This window comes from Nannobrachium achirus (assembly GCF_963921795.1).
Source record: "Nannobrachium achirus genome assembly, chromosome: 7".
Lineage (NCBI taxonomy): Eukaryota > Metazoa > Chordata > Actinopteri > Myctophiformes > Myctophidae > Nannobrachium > Nannobrachium achirus.
The window spans coordinates 36,483,110-36,496,961 of NC_137816.1; the positions used below are offsets into that span (position 1 = coordinate 36,483,110).

The window sequence follows — 13,852 nt, forward strand, 5'->3', positions numbered from 1 at the left end:
AGGCCTCAAGCCACTTGGAGTCAGGAGACAATTGCAGGTTGATTACGTTGCTACAGACAGACGTTGTATTTCCTTTTGTAGAGGCAGAGATATTTGCATTTAAATGCTTATTGTCGGCATCTAAACACCATAAAGACTGATTGTAGATGCCAGTTGTTGCCTAGTCCTTGGGAATAAAAAATAAGAATTTCAATAAGGGAAATTGGCATGGAAATGAGGAAATTATTTTCAAATAGTGGAGCTGAAATCAATAGATGGCGGAGTTTGTTATGCAGGTTTGCATTGAGTGTGTTGGTTGTTCGATTACATATAAACCTATTTACAGTTAGCTACTGTATTCAGCATTGTTAGAGATGGAATAACAGTGATTTTCTTCCCGTTCTTTTTTAGCAAATGTATTTATTTATTAATGTTTTATTGTTGCCGTTGAGTCTGTGTGATTATGTGGTCAGGTTGTATGCATTGCTCGTCATGCAGATATTTTCATAGATCATGCAAACATCTTCTTTACATTTATCCTGAATGAATGAATGAATATGGATGGAATGTGTCACATTTATCTTGAATTGTCAGTGAGTTGTCTTGTTTTCTGTCTGTTCTTTCTGTCTGTTCTTTCTGTCTGTTCTTTCTGTCTGTTCTTTCTTTCTTTCTTTCTTTCTTTCTTTCTTTCTTCATTCTCCTCAGTTTTGACGTATCCATTCGGTTCCCTTTGTACATTCTGAAATAGATTAACACTGAGGGTTTTACAGAGTATATTTTTCTATCTACGTATCTCTGTCTGTCTCTCTCTATATATAAAATATATATAAAATACACATAGAGGTGTGTGTGGGACTCTGTGTGTGTGTGTGTGTGTGTGTGTGTGTGTGTGTGTGTGTGTGTGTGTGTGTGTGTGTGTGTGTGTGTGTGTGTGTGTGTGTGTGTGTGTGTGTGTGTGTGTGTGTGTGAGCCGGGTACCCACAGCAGAGTGATGCCCCTGCTGATGTCGCTGCTCTGGTTCTTTGTCCTGTAGCACTCAGCGTGTCTGCCTCCTCAGGAGACTGGCAGGCCTCTCTAGTGTGGCAACACAAAGACCCTGCCTCCTTTGAGGTGTTAAAAACTTCCATTTATGTATCTCCCCGGACAAAAAAAAAAGCAGCGAGCCCATTCGAGTCCAGTGGCGACACAGGCAGACATTGTGGCCACGCTTCTCTTGCACTCGTTTCACAGATTCTAAAACCAGTATGTGGTGAACAGGATTTGAGGGGCTAAAGTGCCCCGTGAGGGCCAGGCGATAAGAGGCAGAAACGCCACCACTCAGTAAACTAGAAGATGATAAACACCTTACCTGTGGCTGTGAGACAGAGAGGCAGACTTGCTTGTTTTCGCACACACACACACACACACACACACACACACACACACACACACACACACACACACACACACACACACACACACACACACACACACACACACACACACACACACCTAATGCTCAAGAGAAACAGGAAAGAAAGACTGACAGAAAGAGAGAATCCTCATCAATGACAAGCTTACAGGGTTTTGGAGTGAAGAATACATGAGAGGGAATCAAAGAGAGTTATCCACGAGTTTCCTACGCCCCATAGTGCATTGCGCAAACGTCTGCATCGATCTTCCGCCACCGATTTACAAGCTCACAACGGGTTGCATCTGCGACGCGACGTGAGCTTGTATGTCTGCTGTTAAACCCGGAAGTTTGGTCCTGATAGTCTCCAGTAAACTCCCGCGGAAACTTGTGGATAGGTTGCATACAGTAGACTGCAATGCATGCCTGCCTGTTAGGACCCTGTCGTGGTTTTAGGCCAACTCAGCTCAATAGACATCATATTTTGACTATCATTTCAGTGCTGGTCTTGCTCGATACATCCGGTGCTGGATTACTCTGTTTATACCAGTGGTTCTCAAACTTGGGGTCGGGACCCCAAGTGGGGTCCCCAAATTATTCTGGGGGTCCCCAGATGATTATCTTAACACTTTTCATGCCAGGCCAAAATGGCCCCAAGGTCCCTGTGCCAGGATTTTGTATGTTTTTCTTTACTATGCAATGAAAAAAAAAAGATTTTTTTTAAAGATTTTTCCCCCCCACAGAAACAGACACAGTTGTTGTGATTCAGTGGCAAAAATAGTTTTGTCAATCAGACAAATGGTTCCAGAGATAGAGCTGTTTCAATCAAAAAAAGTGTCCATCCACTAGAATGGACACACATTTTCTCAATCAGCTAAACGAGGGAGCCAACACACAAACAGAGAAAAGCCTCTCTCTGATCTCAGGTCATTTTGACATCTTAAAAAATAAAGAATATTCAATTTTTATTATATACGTCAAAATACGTCATTGGCACTGACGGCTTTTGGCCCATTTACGTCAATCTACCTCTGTGGCATGGTAAGAGTTAATGTTTATATTCTTTCTCACTCAACGGTAAACAAACCAACATACAGTATAAGTGTATACAGGGTATCTGCACATTTATAAAGTCACAATTTAAGGACTTTCAAGACCGTTTTAATACCAAACTGGTCAAACTGTCAAATATTAAGCTAGAGGCTACTATTGTGCTAGGCGTTGTGAGCATGTAGTTCGGCTATTTTCACAATACCTATCTGTGGAACCGAGTCACATTAAATGTAATACCTACAATTCCGAGTGCTTGTCAGGGTGGTGGTCCCCAGTGCAAATATGTTTATTTTGGGGGTCACGGCTTAAAAGGGTTTGAGAACCCCTGGTTTATACTGACTCCAGTTCATTCAGACAGCAAGAAGAATAAAGATGAAAAAAAGAAAGAAAAATGGCAAAGAGTGGATTGTTGTGTTGTTGTGACAGGTAACAGGGTGCTGGAGCATGGAACAGCTGTTTGAATGTGATTGGCCTGTATCCAGAAGCAAATAACCCAATGATACGGTGGATTCTGGGTAGAAATAAAGCTTGTCTTTCTCATACGGGAGTGGAGCAAATGTCTTTGTGCATGCCTGTGTACAGTTCATCATAGCAGCGGGAACTCAGAGCTCCGCATGCGAGGGAATGAATGCATGCGAGGGAATGAAAGGAAAATATTGTCACTCATGTAAATGGTAAATGGTAAATGGTGCATTTATATACCGCTTTTATCCAAGGCGCTTTACATAGATTGTGCATTACATTCACCCATTCACACACACATTCATACACCGGTGGCAGAGGAATGCCCCGGTCTAGGGGGTAAGGATATGTAACATAAATAAGGCAAATGGTAGGTGAAAGAAGTATTTTTATTAAACTTCTGTTTGTTGTAGTGGTTGTTTTTAAGAAAAGTATTTACAACATATTTACAAACAAATAAATAAATGAGTTTACAAAAATAAGGGAACACTTTAACAATAATGAAATATAACTACCATGCAAATCAGAGAAACAATCAAAAATAACTAAACCCTAATCCTGTATCTTAAACACTAAATAACTAAACTAAACCAAATCAAAATTACAGTAAGTATTCTAAACTAACATGACTACTCTAAATCTAAACTATCCAAAACATGAGCGGTTACAAAAAGCTGGCAGTGGTAGTCAAGTGTTAACTGAAGGCCACAACCTAGTTGTGGGTTTAAACAAAGTCAAGTTCCCAATGTTCTCAAAACTCACAGAGGTAAGAATGCTATAAGCTAAGCAGGTTCTAAAGCTACACAAAGCAGAGGGAAACTACTATGAAGTAGCTCCCAAACAAGTTGCAGCATGTGAGTGGCAGTAGGAAGGTGGACAGCATGTTTCCCCATGGGCAGGGAGAAACATACTGACAAGGAGCTCAGGTGTGGCAGCTCTTTTATATAGGAGGCTGTCTTGCCATTGGTTCAGGCTGGAGGAGGGCGTAGCTCTTCATCCAGGTAGGTCTCCTCCCACTCCACCTGAACTGACACTGGAGTTAGTATAGGCTACACAAGCCTGCAATATTGGGAATATACTAAATAACTATAAGATAAAGACAAAGATAATAGAACTAGAATAATTACAGGGATGTAACACCTACTCACCGGGAGCAATTAGGGGTTCAGAGTCTTGCTCAAGGACCCTTCGACATTAACTCAGGGAGAGCCCGGATTCTAACTGGGAACCCTTCGTGCAATCGTGCTCTAATAGCGGTTTCTCTACCCCTGATCTACCCCTGAGCTACCCCTGAGCTATGCCGCCCACCGGTGTGCTTGTACCGGTAGATCGGCTGTTTTCACTAGTTTAAATCATTTTTAAAATGAAAAATACAAAACGAACGGTTTTGGAGATACAAGGTTTCCACCCGACAACGACGATATGTAATGTCTTCTGTGTATGTTTCTGCAAAATGATTACGTCAAATGCGCCCGATATTGCGGAAATCACAGAAGTTTCCCTTTAACACTGGATTTTAAGGTGCACCTGGATGGTGACATGCACTATCCAGCACATTCTTGATTACGCCGACTATTCACTGCCATTGCATATTAACCATTGAAGCTAATGGATACTGGACAGTCTTAAGGGAATTGTGTATTGCATCATACTAAAGTGTTCTAATAGTGTATTAGGGTTTATGTGTATTAGGGTCACTGTATGCCTGTTATGAAGAAAAATGTAAATCGTGACATCCTCCACCCCTGACTTTGGTACGGGGCATACTGTATATCACAACCTCATCCAGCAGCATCCTTCTGGATGAAGCTTGTTTTAAAGTTTACGGGAGCATTATAAAGGCCTGTTGCAGACTGTTAGGCAAGCTACCTCCAAACACAATTCATCATGATAGGTCAGCTGATAAAAAGTGTCGCACATCATACGCGCATTTCTCCAAAAACTTTTCCCAACTTTTGAAAGAGCTCTGTCCGCTACTATTATGGTCACCTTTTGGTCATTTTGCATATTTCTTTTTAGATGTAACATGAACAGTGTGAGCATGCCATTTGAATTATTTTTGCTAGAATCTTCTGCAGTTCAAATTCCCCCACCCAACCGACCGACCCCACCCCACCCACACGCAGCCTCACACCCACACACAGCGCACACCCATCCCCCTCCTCCCCTTCCCTATTTCCCCATTTCCCCATGGAAGTGCTGCTATAGACCCACCTCATTGCATCCCAAACTCCCCTGGTCCCCAGGCCTGTCTGTTTGCATGGCTGCTGCTTCTGCAGAGATAACCAGACAGCAGCCAAGTGGGGACCAACCTGCTGATGGCGGAGATTACCTCCATTGTCAAAATAACTACCTCTGCAAAATTCCTACTTTAGCGTGTTTGGACGAGAGCGTGGGTGAGGATTTGGAATAGAGGATTGGGAGAGTTTTTTTTTTAGTTTTTTTACATGTTGTAGATCTGGATGAATTCCAAACAGAAGTTCAAGTGCAAGTGTTGGCTTGCATCACCCATATTTTATGCACGCACGCACGCACGCACACACGCACGCACGCACCCATGCACCCATGCACGCACGCACGTACGTACGTACGCGCATGTACAGTATGTATATATATACTGTATGTATATGCACATGCAAACACAAATGTGTGCACGCACAAACACATGCACACACACACACACACACACACACACACACACACACACACACACACACACACACACACACACACACACACACACACACACACACACACACACACACACACACATACACATATGCACACAAATGCATACACACACACACACACACACACACACATACACGCACAGACTAATGTGGGGGAAAAAATGTCAGAGGCTTCAAAAGTTTTCATGATGCAATCCATTACTTTTTTCCGGACCTGAATTTGTTAATAGTTCCAATCATACATTTCTGCAACTCCTACATACAGTATGTGCAAAAAAAAATATATATATATATCATTTGTACATTGCGATTGAGGTTCTGTGTAAAGGTCTTTGCACACAGGTGCGTTTATCCGCACGGATAAAACGGACAATTTAATGTTTTTAAAAGAAAACAATGATTCTCTACGACCTCATGCACACCGGATCCGAATTAGCTGTGCGACGAGTGGCTGCGGCCGTGCGTTTTTTTCTCGATCTAACCCAGTTCGATTCGTGCGTCTTGTCGCATGCGGTAAAAAACTCATCACTCCTTTTATGACTCCTTTTGGGATCCGCAGCGCCGATTCCCCACAGCATTGCATACCAAATCCAATGCGTTTTATTCATGCAGCAAACGAAAAAAACACAACTGTCCTGTGTGCAAAGGGCTTTATGCAATCATCCATGTTCCAGGCTTAGGCAGTTCTGTGTGTGGTTGTTGTGATGTTTGCCTATTGATACTGAAGCACTGTCATATGATGGTCAAACACACTAGCCTCCGTTATGTTCCGGGCTAATCAAATCAAGCGTACCCCCTGCTGTAGACGAACACATGCCTGGAATTTGAAGGTTCATTTGATTTGGAGTGAATCTCAGTTGGCCTACTTGTGACAGCTGTGAAGGCTTTCTCTTGCATATTGTATGGAGGAAATTGTAGACCAAATGGTAGCTCCTGGAGGCATACTGTGTATGTTTGTGTGAACTGTATATGGGAGGCATATACTGTAGGTTTGTATGAACTGTATGTGGGTGGGATCATTTTGTTTCTGTCTATTCCTTTAAATTACTATTATGTGTATGACAAAGTAGAATTTGTGCATTTGTATGTGTGTATTGAAAAGCTTGCCCAAAACAGACATGAGTGGAAAGTCATGTTGCTTCCTTACATGCCAGTAGGTGCGTGTGTGTACGTGCGCGTGCGTGTGTGTGTGTGTGTGTGTGTGTGTGTGTGTGCACGCGCGCGTGTGTTTACGCAAGCATGTGTGTGTGCGTTCGCAGTCGCTGCCATCGCCATGCTGAAATCAATAAATATAGTTTACTGTACTTAAGTAGATCAACTTGACATTATAAATATATGTCATGTTGATCTTGCAGAGCGACTACTTTTTTACTATTTTGGAAAATGTTAGAACATTTGTCCAAAATAAGGATGCCAGGTTGAAAGTGGTTACATAATGTGTTACATATCGACCTACATATTGTGTGTGTGTGTGTGTGTGTGTGTGTGTGTGTGTGTGTGTGTGTGTGTGCGTGTGTGCGTGCGTGCGTGCGTGCGTGCGTGCGTGCGTGCGTGCGTGCGTGCGTGCGTGCGTGCGTGCATGCTTGCGTGGTGCTACAGGTGGTCAGGCAGAGCCCAGTCTATACCACCTTGATATACATACAGCTATTTGGATTTTTTCTGTACAAAGTTAAATCTCCTTTTTTCTAGTGTGGGACGTGGATTTGATTTGAACAATGGACCTCTTTGTGCATGGCTATACTTACAGTGTCAGTAGTCTAATGGGAATCACCTTAGATGGTACGTCAGTTCACCCGCTAATCCTCAGCTGTTGATCTGCAGCTGGTGGTTGTCTAGGAGCCTCGTGCAGGTGTATCAGTATGGTTAGAGGTCATTCATGCACGACATTGATCGCTGACATGGAGACATATGGGCTCTATTATGATCCAGGTCTTATGCCTTATGCCTTAACTTCTTTGCCTTTTTTTTACTATATAGACATTTTTTTTTAATATTTCAAATAGCTGATCTGCAAGCTCACAACATGCAGATGTAGATCAGCATTTGAAGTATTTAAAGATGTTTTTCAAAATAGTAAAAAAAAAAGGCAAAGAACTTAAGGCATAAGGCATAAGACCTGGATCATAATAGAGCTACTCGTCGTTGTCGGGTGGAAACCTTGTCTGTCCAAAACCGTTTGTTTTGTATTTATCATTTTCAAAATGATTTAAACTAGTGCAAACAGCAGATCTACAAGCACACAACGCCTCGCACCGCGAGGCGTTGTGTGCTTGTAGATCTGCTGTTTTCACTACTTTTGTGCAACGGCCTTGTATGGTGAAGATGGGCTTTACTTTGCGAAAAAAAAAATCCAAATATGAAACTTGGAGATACGAGGTTTCTGCCCGACAGTGACAATATAGTATCCACTCTGCATGTGTTTGTCTCTCCCCCCCCTCTCTCTCTCTCTCCCTCTTCCCTCTCTCTCCCTCTCTCTCTTTCTCTCTCTCTCCGAGAGTTTGACTTTTGACTTAAGGAGAAAATGAGACTGTAGGAGAGAATGATTCGATAATAAAACTGTGGAGAAACTAATGATGTGAATTTGGAGGGCAATTGAATTATGGTTAATAAAACCACGGTGCTCCAATTATGAGAGGATAGGCTTGTTTTATTTTCCCTACAGTCCTAATTCACTGCAAGGAAAAGAGCAACTGCACAATAGGCTATACCACTTTCACTCCACCACTGGGATTACGGCGATTCTTTTTCATCATAATATTATTTACATTTGTCCTATTATTTTCAATAAGTTCTCCTTTGAAAGAAAAATAATTCCTTTTTATGAGTCATTAATAAGAAAGCATGTTTTTTTCTCCATTTGTTATGTTTCTCATTGTTCTCAATTAGCGTCACATTATGAATTCAAAGACTTGTTAATTTCTACCCACTTTAATACTAACAGACCCCTTTATCAAGGCAAGACTTTATAGTCAGATGTTTAACAAAGAGAGACTGGCTTGCTCAATTACCACCCGTGTTAAATGTGCTGATTTAGCAGCCAGCTATTATTGTGTGATTACACTACTAATACAAGTAAATAATGTATTGCATTTGTGCGTACATGTATACATGAACTTGTGTGTGTGCATATGCATGCTTCTGTGTCTGCAGAATTTAACAGTGGCCATGCACAACATAACCGTTAGGCCAAAGGTAGCTGTATAGCTCATTTGCATCTGCGGTATTAGTGAATGCTGTGTGTGCATGAATAGGAGAATCATGCACATAGTGGGGTTCAAGGATTCAATTGTCCCATGCACTTACCGTAACCACTTTCAAGCTGCCGTCCTTTCTGCATGTCATTATTGGAATACATTCTCAAATAAATTCAAAAGAATAAAAAATAGCAAAAATAGCAAATTGACAATCTTACAACTAGTCACGATGCTAGCTTGTAGATCGGCTATACTTATTATACATCTTTGACAACGAGGCTGTAAAATCCTGTTCATTCATGTGTGAGTATAATACAATTACAATCAATCTTTTTTCCTACTATTTTTCTAATTATTTATTTACGTTCATTTTTACATCATCTGAGTAAAACCTATTTGTTGTAATAATTTGCCTTGCCATGATTGCCTTATGTTGCACAATGCTGTAAATAAAACAAAATTATGTGATGTTAAAATGGTTAGTATAGTACACAGCCCCATTTTCAAACAAATGCAATTCTACACTATACTCACAATATTGCATTTGGTTAATATACTGTAGGTACCAGTAGGTAAACTGTAGCAACTACTTACATTTAGCTCAATCCAGTTGTTTAGCCTGTCAGTCATGACTTGTGAGAGCATCAGAGAATTTGATTTAAAGTTTAACTTTAGCTGTGTAAATCAAACATGATATGGTAGTGCAACACTATCAAAGGATATAGTTAGGAAACGTTGAATTTCATTTGATATTTCCTGGTCACGATGCTGGCTATAATATTCTTCTTTAAAAAAAATACCAGAAAGGTTGCCAGTACAAGAGGTCCGTCCAGGTTATGGATTTAGTTTAGACCAGGGGTCTTCAACGTTTTCAGGCCAAGGACCCCTTAGTTGAGAGAGAGATGAAGCAGGGACCCCCACAACCTTATCATAGATTCCATATAGTTTAATTGTTTGACAGCACGATCATCAGTGTATTTTGGATTCATGTTAATGTGGGTTTTCAGATATTTAACCACTTGACTGTCAATACTTCTCCCCTCTACACCAAACCTCTTTGCCAAAAATAGCCGATGCGAGGTGTTGTGAGCTTGTAGATCGGCTATTTTCGGCTAAAGTTCTCACAATCTGGTTAAGAATCTGGCTAAAAAGGAGATTTTATTTTTTTCCTTTTCATCACACAAAGACTTGGAGGACCCCCTGTAGTAACTCTGAGGACCCCCTAGGGGTCCCGGACCCCCTGTTGAAGACCCCTGGGTCAGACTATACTTAAATCCATCTGCCCATCGGGCTCCGGCCTACTTGGGGCCATGCATGTGGTGAACGATGCAATATGGCTATACATGATCATCATACATGTTATGATGATTTCCTCCTCTATATTTCCCACACTGTACCTTCTGTTCACACCAACCTTTTCTTTGAATTTCGATAAAGACGCCTTCCTTCCTTCTCATTCTTCTTCCATATTATGGCTTTTGCCCTCATTCTGTTAATCTGTTCCATTGCTTATGCATGTCATTCATATTGGCTATGGGGCACGAACGTTACGCCAACCTCGGTCAAACGGTTAAGCTCACGGATCGCGCTGGACAATCAGGGTTTTAAACTAGCTATGCGGCACATGTGTTTGGCCTATCAGGAGCCGATGCATACAATCTGCCGAACACACAAGAATTTCTGCGTTTCTGCTCAGACCTGCAGTCAGACATATAGAAATATTCACAGTTTTTTGGTTCTCTGAATCCTTTGGTGCATCTGAAATGCCATTCGGCACTGCATACCTCGGGGTCATATGAGACAAACACTGTTCGGACACTTTCCGAGTTACACTGGCCACAGTGTGACAGACACTCACACACACATATTCTCCCCCACTTTCTTGTGACCATTCATAGCAATGATGATGATGATGATGATCCAGTAAGCTTCTGAGGATGTGAGTCATGGTAAAGGTCAGATAGATAAGTGCAAACATTTCAACGTGTTGTCCCTATTTTGGGCATGTTATTATTGTCACAAACTGCGCAAAATAGTGAGATTAAAAAAACAACAACAATTAACTAAGCTCACAACATGTCGACCCATTGTGAGCTTTTAGATCGGCTACTATCGCTATTCGTCGTTTAGGCCTTAGTATAATGATGCCTCCCCTACATTTTGGCTTGCATGATGCTCCTGTGCATGAATGTGTGTGCTTTTCCATGTGTATGCGTGAGGGTGGTGGTGGGGTTGATGGTTGTCAGAGTCAGGGGTGTCGCACCAAATTCTGGGCCCTGGGTACAAGGATTCACTGCGGGCCCCCCATGAATGTTCTTCGTAGGGGGAGGGGGTTTAACCCATTTAGACGGGGAACGCATTATTACGCATTATTTTGTGCTTTAACTATTAAAAAAATATCAGATATACAAGCTCACAGCGCGGCACCGGGTGCCACACTGCGAGCTTGTAGATCTGTTATTTTTGAAAAATCGTGATTTTCTTTGTCAGTGGTGCTCAAACTTTTTCATGTGAAGGACCCACAAAATGATATGTATTTGGCCATGGACCCCCATCCCCATATTTAGTTCCAGGGACCCCCAGCAGCAAAATTTGAGCAAAGATTTGCACACATTTTCACGACTTTTCAAAAATAGCAGATCTACAAGCTCGCAGCGTGGCACCTTGTAGATCTGCTATTTTTCAATAGCTAAAGTATTAAATAATTAAGGCCCCTTCCACCTTGGGCCCTAGTAACTCACTAGTATCCACACGTTTAGTAATCCCCCCTTGTGACGCCCCTCCGTGGTGGGGGTGATGGTTGCCAGAGTTGCCATTCAGGTTACAGCTTTCCATTTAGTGGAGGTCAGTCTCTGGGCCATCTCTCCTCTATTGTCACCTCCAGCCTCAAGGCCATCACATTCTGATCTGTTCTGTGACTATCGCCTTTTATTTATCTGACGCTACTCTATTAACCCTACCTCCTCCTCCCACACAAAAAACTATTACTATTATTTTTTGCCTGTGCTGAGGCTGTACGTTCATTTGGTCTCGTTGGTGGCTTATTGGTCTCAGCCGCAGGAGTCAGGGGTACAGTAGTGCAAATTAGTAGTGGAAGATCAATTAAGCGTGACCTTAAAAACCTCTTTCCTTGTTTAATTGCTAGTGCAGAGTCAGGGTAATTGTATAAATCAGCTATTAATGAGACGTGGGCTTTTTGTGAAAAACAACATAATGCGAGGAAATGAACATCAAATAGGTTTAACATCAGTAGGTACTGTATTCTCTTCTCTGAAGCTTTGCTGACACATATTCGACTGGAATACTTTTCTCTCTACATTATTCTCGCTAATAGATAGCAGCAGAAATATTTGTGTTGGAAATTGGGTTTCATCTGATGCGCATACACCGAGTTTCTCTTCCTCGCTCGCGTGTCATCAAACAAAGCTCTGTGATTCGCAGGACTTCAAGTGCACTGCCGTAACTAGCAGAGCATGCCCCTAAATAAATCATTAGCAGGCAGCGCTTCAAGAAAGAAAGCGAAATTAAATAAAGCAACCGCTTTATATGAAAGCTGTTTATTAGTAGAATCCACAGACTGGAGGACAGATTAATGAGGTACCAGAGAAGTGGATTTTAAACATTGTCTAGGCCTGGTTCCCGATGGTGAGAGCTATGAGGCTGCAAGTCAGACACTAACATAGCTGTTTTAGCTCAGCTGTATATAGACTCTGACCCTCAGCCAACCATCACCCATGTTGCTACTACTCTGGGTCCATTTCTACAGTGTGAGTGAAATGAACACTGAGAGTTTTACTGCGTATGTCTTTCTCCAGTCCTCTGTTTGTTCTGATACAAGTACAGTAAATACGGTTACATAACTGACCTCGCTGGTTTGAACTCTTTTACTCCATTTGTTCTTTAATAAATTAGATGAAACGTGTTTGCCACTAGGGCTACAGCTATCTACTATTATATTAGCTTTGCTTAGCTATTATTTGAATATTTGAGAAACGCATTTTGTTTTGATATTTAAATGAATCGATTAACCACTTAAGTTTAATATACAATGATATCGTACAAATATAGTGCAACTAGAAAGATGCAACTTGAAATTGCAAGTGTGGTTGCCTTGAGGCGAGTCACACCGCAAATATCTCTGTACCATTCCGACCTTGTCCCTTTTATGCCCATATATGGAGATCAATGATGTCATCAATATTAGCCCATATAACTTGGAATGCCCATGTATGGACTGTGTCAGTCTCATGTGGTCTATGATGTCAGACATATATGATGTCAGTCACCATATTTGGGTAAAGTTTAACAAGGTTGCCCTACAGGGGCAATCACACTAAATAGCAGATCTACAAGCTCACAACACATCACAATGTGTTGTGAGCTTGTCAGCTATTTTCACAATTAAATTATCTATTATCGAAAAAACATTTCTTACATTACTTTACTTAATTTTAACTATGAACTGTTACACTCCTATTTACCGCAAAAGAACCACACAAGAACAAAAGAAAAACAGCACAAATTGAATGCCCGTTTCTGTCTTTGTGTTTCCATTGCATTTCAGGTCATTTTCATGAGTTCAACATCAACTAACCAGTGATCACTGGGAGCTGGGGATTGAGTCTTTCAGTTTTTGTAAGTATCAATTTGCCTCTTCACTTGTTTCTTTCTAGCCACATGCCTCCCTCACCCCTGGTGTCTCCCACCCACACTGAGCACCTGCAGCAAATGAGGTGGACAATTGGGTAGTTACACAATGTCTGCACAATTAGGCAGTTACACTTTACAATGTTATCCACACGTTTAGACTCTCCTGCCTTATTCATACTCCGTTGACACCATCGCTTAGCGACAGTAACTGATCTGATCTTGTCAGCAAGCGACACTGAGTATAAATTGAGCTTTCCTGTAACCATATTAACCCTGGTTTTCCTATGTCCTATCATCATAGGTGAAAAGGTTAAAAACCTCTAAGTATATATATATATTATATAAAACATAAAAAAGTTCACAATGTCTCGCTATGTGACACATTATGTGAGCTTATAGATCAGTTATATTCACTATTTGTTGTATGACAAAGT

General features: G+C 41.4%; 1 long non-coding RNA gene across 1 annotated transcript in view; it reads left to right on the plus strand.

The window, feature by feature from the left end:
• The window catches only part of LOC308288218, a 32,043-nt gene extending 18,640 nt beyond the window's left edge, over positions 1 to 13,403 (plus strand). Inside the window, exon 3 of the long non-coding RNA XR_013962180.1 lies at positions 13,333 to 13,403. This is a non-coding gene — a long non-coding RNA (uncharacterized lncRNA). The remainder of the gene's footprint in view (positions 1 to 13,332) is intronic.
• Positions 13,404 to 13,852: the final 449 nt, after the last annotated feature.